General features: G+C 36.5%; 1 non-coding gene across 1 annotated transcript; it reads left to right on the top strand.

Annotated features, from left to right (window-relative positions):
• Positions 1–1,421: 1,421 nt before the first annotated feature.
• LOC113000066 (small nucleolar RNA R71) lies at positions 1,422–1,528 on the top strand. The gene has a single exon (XR_003265338.1). It is a non-coding gene; the product is annotated as a small nucleolar RNA R71 (small nucleolar RNA).
• The last annotated feature ends 10,810 nt before the right edge of the window (positions 1,529–12,338 follow it).

The raw sequence follows: 12,338 nt of genomic DNA, 5'->3' as shown, positions 1-12,338 counted from the left end.
ACCTAGAGATAGAGAATTAAAAATCGACAGAGGCATAACACTAACAGAGGCTCCTAAATCTAGCATGGCATTGTCAAACTTACTATTCCCTATAATACAAGGTATGCTGAATGTACCTGGATCTTTTCATTTTTCAGGAATTTGAGGAACAGATTTACCAATCAATGCGGAGACATTTCTGCCCATGCTAATTCGTTCACTTCCTTTAAGCTTCCGCTTATTAGTGCACAGCTCCTTCAAGAATTTGGCATATCTTGGAATTTGCTTTATTGCATCCAACAGAGGTATGTTTACCTCTACTTTTCTAAACGTTTCCAAGATCTCTTTCTCTGCCTCTTCCATTTTTTTGTTGGAAACTGCTCTTGGAGGGAATGAAAGAGGGGGAATGTGCTGCTTCTGCAAATCAGAATTACCTGTGGAAGAAGATTCACCTACACAGAATTTGTTAGGTAGATTTTTGTCATCACCTTTTTTCTGGAATAGAGTGAAGTTTGGCAGGTTCATTTGCAGATGAGGAAGGTGCTACGGGTTGAGGTCCTTGACACTGCTTTCCCGACCTCAATAAAATGGCACTGACATTTTTGGGATTTTGGACAGCTTGAGAAGGCAGCTTGTCAGAATTCTGGGACTGTTGTTGATTCAATTGGGTAGCTAATTGTCCCATCTGATTGGTTAAGCTCTGAATGGAGGCTCTGGTCTCTTGCTGAAACTGCATGTTCTGCATAGTCATTTGCCTCACAAGTTCTTCGAGGGAAGGTTGTGGAGGGGCCTCAACTGTTGGTTGTTTCTGGGGTTGTTGCTGTTGTTGGATTGGTGGAGGAATGTATGGTCTGCTTGGGCCAGCAGCATTTTGGAAGGAAGGAGCAGGCTGCTGTTGTTGTTGCTGAGGGCTGGACCATCTGAGGTTAGGGTGATTCCTCCATCCAGGGTTGTATCTGTTGCTGGAAAGGTCATAATTGCTCTGCTGTGGTTGATTTTGCTGCTGAGGTTGAGGAGGTCTATTGTAAATATTTGCAGCATAAGCTTTAGGCTGCTCAATTGCTCCAGGTTGCTGCATGGAAGGGCAAAGGTCTGTATGGTGGTCAGCAGAGGAGCACAAACCACAAACCCTTGCGACAGGTACATATTTCTGATTCAAGGCCAGCTGGGTTACCAAGTTGACCAACGCATCCAGTTTGCCTTCAAGCTTCTTAGTTTCAGATGATGCATATGGGTTTGTAGCTACCTCATGCACTCCTCTAATGACTATGGCATCATTTCTGGCGCTAAACTGCTGGGAGTTGGAGGCCATCTTCTCAATTAAATTTCTGGCTTCAGTAGGAGTCATGTCTCCAAGGGCTTCACCACTGGCAGCATCTATCATACTTCTCTCCATATTACTGAGTCCTTCATAAAAATATTGGAGAAGAAGTTGTTCTGAAATCTGATGGTGGGGGCAACTGGCACATAGTTTCTTAAATCTCTCCCAGTACTCATACAGGCTCTCTCCACTGAGTTGTCTAATACCTGAGATATCCTTCCTGATGGCTGTGGTCCTGGAAGCAGGGAAAATTTTTTCTAAGAATACTCTCTTAAGGTCATCCCAGCTCGTGATGGACCTTGGAGCAAGGTAATACAACCAGTCCTTTGCCACTCCCTCTAATGAATGAGGAAAAGCCTTCATAAATATGTGATCCTCTTGGACATCTGGGGGTTTCATGGTGGAGCAGACAATGTGAAATTCTTTCAAATGTTTGTGCGGGTCTTCACCTGCAAGGCCATGAAACTTTGGAAGCAAATGAATCAGTCCAGTTTTAAGAACATATGGGACATCCTCATCAGGGTATTGGATGCACAAGCTTTCATAGGTGAAATCAAGTGCAGCCATTTCCCTTAGAGTCCTCTCACGAGGTGGAGGTTGTGCCATGTTCTCAGAATGTGCAAAATCAGAATGCTCAGAATCAGAATGCTCAAAATTATAATGCTCAAGATCAGGATGTTCAAAATCACCAATAACAGAATGCACAGATTCACCAGTTATGGAATGCTCAGAATGGTCAAAAGGTATAAAATGATGCCTAACTAATCTATGAAATGTCCTATCTATCTCAGGATCAAAGGGTTGTAAGTCAGATGGATTGCCTCTAGTCATACACTACATTCAGCATGCACACAACTAGTTGCCTTGTCATGTAAATAAAGGTGTAGGTTTGAACTACAACTACCCTCAAATCTGACCAAACTAAAGGCTCTAGCTATTTTTCCCACAAAATATGGATTAAAAGAAGTTACCACAAAAAAATTCAGCCAAAAATAACAACCCTAGCTACTAAAACAAAAAATCCTAAATAATTCAGCATGGGTGGTCGCTAAAATCCGTCTCTAATTGATTTCTACTACTACTCTATTTTTCTGCAAGCTGATTTCTACTACTACTCTGTTTTCAAGCACAATCTTCACAGCAAAACACCCAAGACTGAAACAGGGGAAATGCTTAATGGGAAAACTGAAACAGAACACACATTAAACAAAATACCAGGACACTAAACAACACTAACACACATACTAACACAATACTAACAATTAAACATAAAACACGAAAGGATTAAACACACAACACTAGCTAGCTATTATGAACCTTTGGACACTGCTCCCCGGCAACGGCGCCAAATTTGATTGAGGCCGTACCCGAATCAAATAAACATGAAAATGCAGTAACTAGGAAGTGATCCTAGGTCGTTTCCCAACGAGCAGTGACAAGCCAAATGTTCATAATATACTTGCAGTAACAGTAACGATGGGGGGGGGGGTTGGTTGTTTGGTAATTAAAGAGAAGAACAAATAAAATGGAATACGAAACTACTAATATTAAAAACGGGTTGTTTCCTCTGATTCAGAAGCCACTCTCTTATCCTGGGTTATGGAGAATTCGTCCCTAACAGTCAACCACTTAATCCAACCCTATTTCAATTTACTAAGCGAAAATCAACTTAGGGTTTTCAATACGTGATTAGGCACCACATACACCAGTTAGCCCTTCGTCCATTAAGCATGAACGCAAGTTAGGCTCAGAGGCAATTAATCGAACACGAAGCGTGCACTGATTAATATTCACGAAATTGGGATAACTGGTGAAGGGAAAACTGCCAGGAAACCACATTACAAACGAAACTTCAAAGAGAGTTGGGCTTCGTCCTCAAAAGGAAACAACACCAGAAAATCTAGCCTTCCATGGATTCAAACAGAAAACGCAAATGAAACATGAAGCAGAAACGTAAATGAAAAAGAACGTAAATGAACAGAAATGTAAATGAACAAAAACTTAAATGAACAGAAACGTAAATGAAAGTAGAAGAAGAAGCAAGAATGAACTCGTAATTAGAAGCAGAAAACGGAAATTTGCATTAAGAACGAAAATTGTAACAAGGGAACAGAAAAACGTGAAAACCTAAAACCAAAGCTCTGAATAATGAATAGCATAACAGAATAGAATGCCCTGCACGAATCCCAAGGCAGCTATTTAAAAAGAGTCACTCAAAGTCACTGGGCCCTATTACAATACTCTGGCCCAAAACGAAATAAACACTGAACAACATAAAATAAAATTGCGAAATTTCCTAATTAGAAATTAACTAAGGTAAGCGCTGCTTTATTTGCCCTCTTCAAGTCCACAACCAAAATCCGGATTAAGCCCAATGTTTCATTAATTCCTGAAATTAGATTAAAAACATCAAATTAGCTAAATGAGCCCAAATAATAAAACTGCCTAATTAATTGACAATTAAGACCAATCAATAATTAAAATGGTGCAAAAAGGGTTTAGAAAATAGAAGAAAATGATGGCACATCAGATACCATTGTTGGGGTCAGGGAACCTAACTATGAGGATGTATGCATGTCCTTGTTGCATGATGGTTTTCAAGAAAAACAATGTTTTTGACTAATGGGATGCGATATGTCTGTTATTAATAAATGACATTATTGTTTTTATTATACTTGTGTTGTCTGAAGACCTGGGAGTGTGAATCTCAAGCATGAACTATATATGTATGTATATGTAGAATGTGATTTACTGATGATATTCTTATTGATGATATTAATTGATACGAGGTGAAGTTGATGTTTATGATAATGTTGATAGAGAATGATGTTGTTATTTAAGATGATATTGATAATAATTGATATGAAACGATGTTGGTGTTTATAAGATGAGATGATGTTGATATATTGATGATAATGATAATAATTGATAATATTGATATAAGATGATGTTGTTATTGATGATTGTGTTGATATGAGATGATGTTGTTGTCGTTTATAATGTCAATGAGATGAGATGATGTTGATGTTGAAAATGACATTGAGATGAGATGATGTTGATGTTGAAAATGACATTGAGATGAGATGATGTTGATGTTGAGAATAACATTGACCATGAAGGATATCCCTGGTGGGAGAAATAGAGTGGTTAAAGAGTTTTAAGCATCTCTAGAATGGGATGGCTTGAAATCTTTAATTATCCATGGTCAGGTGCATGCATTATATTGAGCATGATTGATTGGAATTATGGACGGATAATGAGTACTTCTTGAGTGTATGTTGGACTAATGGATGTTTGTGTATGATTATGATATTTGTTAATGTTTTCTTACTAATCATGGTCATTTGATTTTTGTGTTAATTTCTTTTATAATAAAGTCACCCTTTCAATTTTTGTATTATGTGGTTGGTACCTGTGATGATCACAAACCTTCATTCGTGGGAGCAGACGAACAACAGTAGAATACATGAAGTGAAATTCTTTTGTGGAGCCGTCAAGCCGACGTGATGACGTTGCGATTATTTTGAGAGATAGTTGTGTTATGTTAATCAACTCCTCTGTAGTTGGTTCTATAATTCTTTTTTGAATTGAGGATGTAAATCACAGACTTAATTATATGTATGAACTAATTTACTTTCTATTATGTTAATGATGTGTACTGAGTTAATATATATATATATATATATATATATATATATATATATATATATATATATATATATATTCATCTAAGTAATTATCATAGCGATGAGGCAGGTTGTTCCAACAGGTGCTTCTACGAAAAATTTCTAATAACCCCAATTTTACTTTGAGGGAGAATAGGATAATGCAACTTTCTAAGACTATTTTTTTTAAATAATCATCGTTGAAGTTGTCCAATATTATAAAATTGTCACCGCAATCAGATTTAGGATGGTTCTCATAAACCATTGTCGTTTCACTATCATATAATGTAGTTTTATTAGTAGTACTAAGAACAGAGGCAAGGGTTTCTTTATGTGAGAACTCTATGAGAGATGAACTATAGTACTTCACTTAGCATGAAATTTTTTTTATTTTGATTAGTCATAAAGCACTTAGCGCAAACTAAAAAGTTTAAGTTGTATATTATAATTTGTTTATAATTTAATTATAGAAATTAAGGTGTGAATCAATTAATTGATTAATTTTTTATGATTAATGATATTTGTAATTTGTTATAATATATAGAGAAGGATTATTTGTCTAAGTTGTATATTATAATCTACAATATTAGGAATTCGAAATTTGAAAAAAATTGTTTAACTTGTAATGTGTTACCACTGTTTTGTGGCTAATAGTCTAATAATAATAATAATACTTAGTTTTTAATTTTAATATATATATATATATATATATATATATATACTAATAATAATTTAATCAACGCTAATTGACACAAACAGTAGCAGTTTGTGGGTAAAATTTAATTATTTTATTAATTTTTTCTAACTTAATTATAACTCAATTATCTTTATTAATTTTTCTTAAATTATTTTATAACTTTATCAATATAATATTTAATAATTATTTTTATACAAGATAATTAAAAAAGGAGCGTAACATGTAATATATGAAATTAAAAAAAATAAAAACTTGAGTTTGACTCTTTTACTTAATTAAGTGAGAGTTGTATCTTAAAATAAGTCAAAGTATAGTACACATTTATATATCTCAGTGCATGAATTTTTTCTCATAATATAATTAATTTTACTATTTTTAAAAATATATTTTAATCTTAAATTAATTTTTATAAAATGAAAAAAATTATTAATTTATCAACCTATACATCACACAAGAACATACACTAATAACTTTTAATTGATTATTAAGTTTTGGTTAGTGTATGTGTAGAAGCAAACTTTGTGGCGTCCCCAAAATAATGATTGGTTTGATAGTAATGATTTAAATAACAAAAACCATGGTAAATTTTTTTTTCTTCTTTTTCTTTTTCATTTCTTTCTCTTTTCACAATAATTAGGTTCAGAAGGAAAATCCTCACTATAGAGTCTTGAATGGCCAGTTCACAACTCTATTCGGAGTCGTTTCTTTCTTACCACTCGTAATCTCTAAACTATTTTGTTGTTTCAAAAGGAAGAGTATACTAGCCATTACTTTAGGTCGTCACGTGAAAATAATAAAATAAAATACGGTCGGTAAACTCTTTTGTAAATAAAGTTTGCTAATGCTTTCTTTTCAAATAACAAGGTTAAACATAAGTACATTCATCATTTAATAGCTGTCCAAAATATGGGAGTTTTACAAAATACATAGTGTCATCCAGAGCAAAGGTGTCCACAGTGGTGGCTTCAGCCACATGTATACAATCATCAAATTCCTATACAATAGGTCTACCCGTACAAAAACAAAAAAGTAAACCTAACAGTCAGTCCTAGATACACCCACCCTCAAAAAGTATATAAAACTAGTCCAATGAGTTGTCTACTATGATGAAGAGCCTCCACTAATCGCCATCTCCCCAAGGCCACTATCCTCTGTAGAGTCTGCCTCGGATGCCGACATGACGTCCTCGGGAGAATCCACCTCAGGGAGTGGGTCCTCATCACCCTCTAGAAAGTCAAGAGCATCCACAGGAGGTAGCTCCTCGAGATCCTCCTCAGGGTCTTCCTCGGATGACGTTACCTCAATCACGTGGACTGGCTCCACTAGACGGTATGGTGTAGGCGTAGGTAGTATCCACTCCACAGTGCGCTGAAGCGTGCGCGCGGGTTCATCTGGATGCACCAATGAAGTAGCTGTAAATCGAATCGTGCCCCGAAATCGGCACCTCGTGTTGCCTTCGAGGGTCTCCCAAGCTCCCTCTAGACACTCCATCTCCACTCGATCATGGATTAGCTGCGCCGCCATCACGATCTACAAGAAAGAAAAGAAAGGGATAGACTCTTTCACGAGAATCTAACTACGCCGCAACACAATGCGTCTCATAACCACTACAGGCAAGTAAAAGGGGTATCTTTAGGCTTTTCATCTCTGGTAATCGATTACACAGCCTTGGTAATCGATTACCAGAGGCCAAACTCGAATCACACAGCTTCAGGACATGAAAACTTGAAAAAGGCACTGTGTAATCGATTACACATAGTTGGTAATCGATTACTAGTGACCCATTCCTCTATGTAATCGATTACACAGACTGGTAATCGATTACCAAAGGCCTCCACAACTTGCTGCCTTCATTTCCAAGCCTGGTAATCGATTACACCCCCTTGGTAATCGATTACCAGAAGCCCTCCTAGCTTCCTGACCTCGTTTTCAAGCCTGGTAATCGATTACACCCCGTGGTAGTCGATTACCAGAGACCATCCTAGTCTCCCGTCTTCATTTTTAAGCCTTGTAATCGATTACCCACCCTTGGTAATTGATTACCAGAGGCCATATCCCATATATCAATCAAAGTTCACATCTGGCCAGCCACCACACAAGCCTCCTTGCTTTGTGGTCTTTATTCCTTTTATCTGTTGACTGTCAGGAGCTCGCCTGCTTAGGTACATCACAGGTTCTCACTGACTGACTATGCTCGGGTTGGGTCGGGATTGGTCAAGCTTGGTTGTGGGCAATAGCACCCCACCTGACGTCCCCAAGGTCTCCTGACCCCCGCGACATATCTCCAGGTACCACTTTGTGGTCAACGAATAAAAGCAGGAAGTTTCACCCTTCTACACTTCCTCATCTCAAGCTTGTAGGATTATGGGGTACCCATCACATGTGGTACTAGGTGGTGGTCGGGCGATGGTGCACAACAAGTTTTCCACATCCACAAATCACGTATAAACCCACCATCCTCTGTTGCCCACCTCCAACTGAGCTCACGTACTCCCACGTAGCCCATATCCTCGTTTCTCTCAACACCGGGTCCCCATCAATCCTCCCAAGCTTCCCCAACATCCAGTTAATTCAACATCCAAATCATCACAAACTAACAAACCAAGCAAAACAGGGCAAAGGCAGAAAACTCTGCCCAAAACTCAAATGAAAATCACAGCTTTTTCTCACTTAAAGACCCCAGTAACATTTCCTTCGTTCCAATTCGTTAACCGTTGGATCGACTCGAAAATTTTACTGGAAGTCTCTAGTACATAATTCTACATTTTTACCGTTGGGATCTACTAGAAAACATCCAAAACGCATTATGTACTACTCTTTCCACAACCAGCAAATACATAGCATTTTTCTGCACTTATGCAAAATTCTGCTGCACATTTTCACAGCAAAATTCTGCACAAAGTGCAGATTTCGAAAACCACTCTTGCCTTCATCCAATTTTTCCCAAATTGCATCCTATAAGTCCTAAATCATGTATCAATCATGTCTAAACCAAGGACAAGCTTCAAACCACAGCAACACAAAATCTAGGTATCCAAAACCCCTCAATTTAATGGATTTTCAAGGTTTGAAAAGTGAAATTGAGAATGGGATAAATTTGAAGCAAACTCTCACCTCACACAAATCTATAACATCAATTTAAACTTGTTCAAACTAGATTTACACCTAAAATTTCACCGAATCAAAATTTGACTCCTCAACACCCAATTTTACCCTAGAAATGGCTCTTGCCTTCACTTTGGTCATTTGTTTTTCTCTCTTGCACAGTCCAAGCTTTCTCATAAGTCCTAAATGAAATTTCAAACTAGGATTTACTCACTTTAACCTCCATTTACCACTGAATCCCGTTTTAGCCTTCCAACTCTCAAAGCCTCACTCTTTTTCTACTCATAACACTACATTCTCACTTTCTAACCCTAGGTTAACTCTACCCTTCATCCCTAGCAATTTTCCATCAGCAATTTCAGCACATAAACATCACAAGCATCATCATAAAAACCCTAAAACAGAATGGGTAAGCTTGACTCACACCAAACATGGCAAGTTCAACTCAACAAATTTCTTCACAAATAACTATCATGAAGCAGAAACCTAGCAAAACTATCCATCATATCTCCCAAAACCCAATACCCACGAAAATCAAGTGAGAAAGAAGTCTACCCAAACCTCAAATTTCGAGGTCCCACACGTAGAGATGCACTTCACGACTCCGAAAATGCCCACCTTTCGCGATTTGGAGCATAAATGATGACCAAAGGTTGGAGCTTTGTTGGAGCTTCAATGGAGAATGAAGAAGAAAGAAAAAGCAACGTGAGGGAGAGGGAGAGAGAGCTTCTGAAATATGGGCTGAGTGAGGAGAGAGAGAGTTGCTTTTTAGTTTAAAAAGGCTTTTTCCTCTTTTCTTATTATTTTATTTTAAGCTATGCCACATGTCTCCATTTGAGTGGAGCAAAAAGGGTCCACCTTTCTCTAGATGTGACTCATGCTCAGCCACATGAAGAGAAAAATCTGACCTTTTGAAATGCCAAAATCCTGCCTCGGTTTGCGTGTCGTTTCTCTGGTTCCAGTCCCTCGCGTTTCTCTGCGCCCGTCGGGGCCAGTTTTCGAAAGTAGGCAATATATATATCAAAACGCTCAGAATAAAGCCCCGAGCGTGGTTCAGAGGTTGGTTTTGTTAAATTTTAAGTCGCACGCAAAATGATGATTTTTAGACTAATTAATTGAGAATTAACCTATAACCTTCCAGTTATGGATTTCTCTTCCTTAATCAGCCTAACCCACGTATCTTGCCCCCACTATTCCTACTTCTACCAGGAACATATATGCATATACACTGAATAATACTTATATATATATAATCATACAAAATGCACCGTTTACAAAAATTCCGGGTAGAAATTTCCAGGATGTCACAAACTTCATGATGATAAATCAAGTTGATTCAAGTAGTTTTGATGATGACAAAGATGATGACAAAATGCCCAAAGAATGATTTCAAGATTCAATCAACAAGTTCAAGATCAAGATAAATTTCAAGTTTCATGAGAAGAAATCAAGAAGATTCAAGAATCAAGAGAAGTTTGATTTCAGGATTCAAGAGAAGATGAATTCAAGATTTAAGAGAAGAAATCAAGAAGACTTCACAAGGGAAGTATTGAAAAGATTTTTCAAAAAACAAACATAGCACACTTTTGTTTTTCAAAAGAGTTTTTTTCAAAATTTTCTAAGTTACCAGAGTTTTTACTCTCTGCTAATCGATTACAAGTTTCCTGTAATCGATTACCAGTGGCAAAGTTTGATTTCAAAAGCTTTTAACTGAATTTGCAACGTTCCAATTGTTTTTTAAATGGTGTAATCAATTACAATATATTGGTAATTGATTACCAGTGTATCTGAACGTTGAAATTCAAATTCAATTGTGAAGAGTCACACCTTTTCATAAAATGCTTTGTGTAATCGATTACATGGTTTTGGTAATCGATTACCAGTGACAAGTTTTGAATAAAAATCAAGAGATGTAACTCTTCCAATGGTTTTCAGGTTTTTCTCAAGGTTATAACTCTTCCAATGGTTTTTCTTGACCAGACATGAAGAGTCTATAAAAGCAAGACCTTGACTTGCATTTCAATAACTTTTTCAGATATACTTTTACAACCTTTGAATCTCTTTCAACATCTTTTTGAACTTCTTCTTCTTCTTCTTCTTCCTTTGCCAAAAGCTTTCTAAGTTTTCTGGTTTCCAAACCTTGTTCTTTCACAGAAAACAAAAGTGTGTTATATCTTTTTCATTCTCTTCTTCCTTTGCCAAAAAGAATTTGCCAAGGAGTAACCGCCTGAATTCTTTTTGTGTCTTTCTTCTCCCTTTTGTGTCTCCCTTCTCCCTTTTCAAAGAATTCAAAATGACACAGTCTGAGAATTCTTTTGATTCTTCATTTTCCTTTAAACAAAAGATTTCAAAGGACTAACCGCCTAAGATATCTTTTGTTTCCCCTTCACAAAGTTTCAAAAGACTAACCGCCTGAGAACTTTATCTGGGTACATCCCTTGTGGTACAAGTAGAGGGTACATTTACTTGGGTTGTTGTAACTAAGAACAAGAGAGGGTACATCTCTTGTGGATCAGTTCAAGTGGAGGGTACATCCACTTGGTTGTTCAAAGAAAACAAGAGAGGGTACATCCCTTGTGGATCTTTGCTTGTAAAGGTTTTTACAAGGTTGAAAAGAAATCTCAAGGATCGTAGGCCGCTTGGGGACTGGATGTAGGCACGGGTTGTTGCCAAACCAGTATAAATTATTGTGTTTGTCTTCTTCTTCCCTACACTTTTTAATTTCCACTGTGCACTTCAATTATCGCTTTTACTTTTGGTTAAGTTTTTATTTCTGTTCTTCACTTTCTTAACATTATAGTAAAAGCCTAATTGAATCTAGTAACATTAAGAAGGATAGATTTTTAATTAGTCAAGGTTCATTAATAATTAATTCAACCCCCCTTCTTAATTATTCTGAGGCCACTTGATCCAACAGTATGTATTACACTAAAGTCATATTGAGTCTTATTGGATTTCAATTAATCATTAGGGCATATGTTACACTAAAATCATATATTGGGTCATGATTGAGCCTTATTGGGTTTCAATCAATCATTATTGCATATGTTATACTAAAGTCATATGTTAGGCCTTGATTAGGTTTTAATTAATCATTAGTGCATATGTAACACTAAAGTGATATTGGGCCTTGATAGGACCTTATTAGGTTACAATCAATCATTAATACATATGTTACATTAAAGTAATATTGGAAAGTGGTGAATGGATAAATTACACATTGAACCTTAATAAATCATTAATGGGTCTTAGTTGGTGAATATGTTAAATTAAGGCTTAATTGCAAAATCCATCTCCCTATTTTTCCAATTTCACTAAATCAGTTTTCCTATTTTTTTAATTCACTATCTGAGTCCTCATATATTTCAAAATTCATTATCTAAGTCGCTGAATTTAACCGTTGATGGTTAAATTTTAAACGTTGACTATACTAGAAAGTTGACCAATATTTTCTTAAAAAATAAGAACTTAAAAAAATACTTGAGAAAGGATTAAAATCGTGATCTTTGGACTGATAGGCACACTCCTTTACCATTATACCCACATGCTCATTTGAATATTAAGTGTAAAA

The sequence above is a fragment of the Glycine max genome, chromosome 17 (assembly GCF_000004515.6).
Source record: "Glycine max cultivar Williams 82 chromosome 17, Glycine_max_v4.0, whole genome shotgun sequence".
Taxonomy (NCBI): Eukaryota; Viridiplantae; Streptophyta; class Magnoliopsida; order Fabales; family Fabaceae; genus Glycine; species Glycine max.
This window is presented reverse-complemented; position numbering and strand designations above follow the sequence as displayed.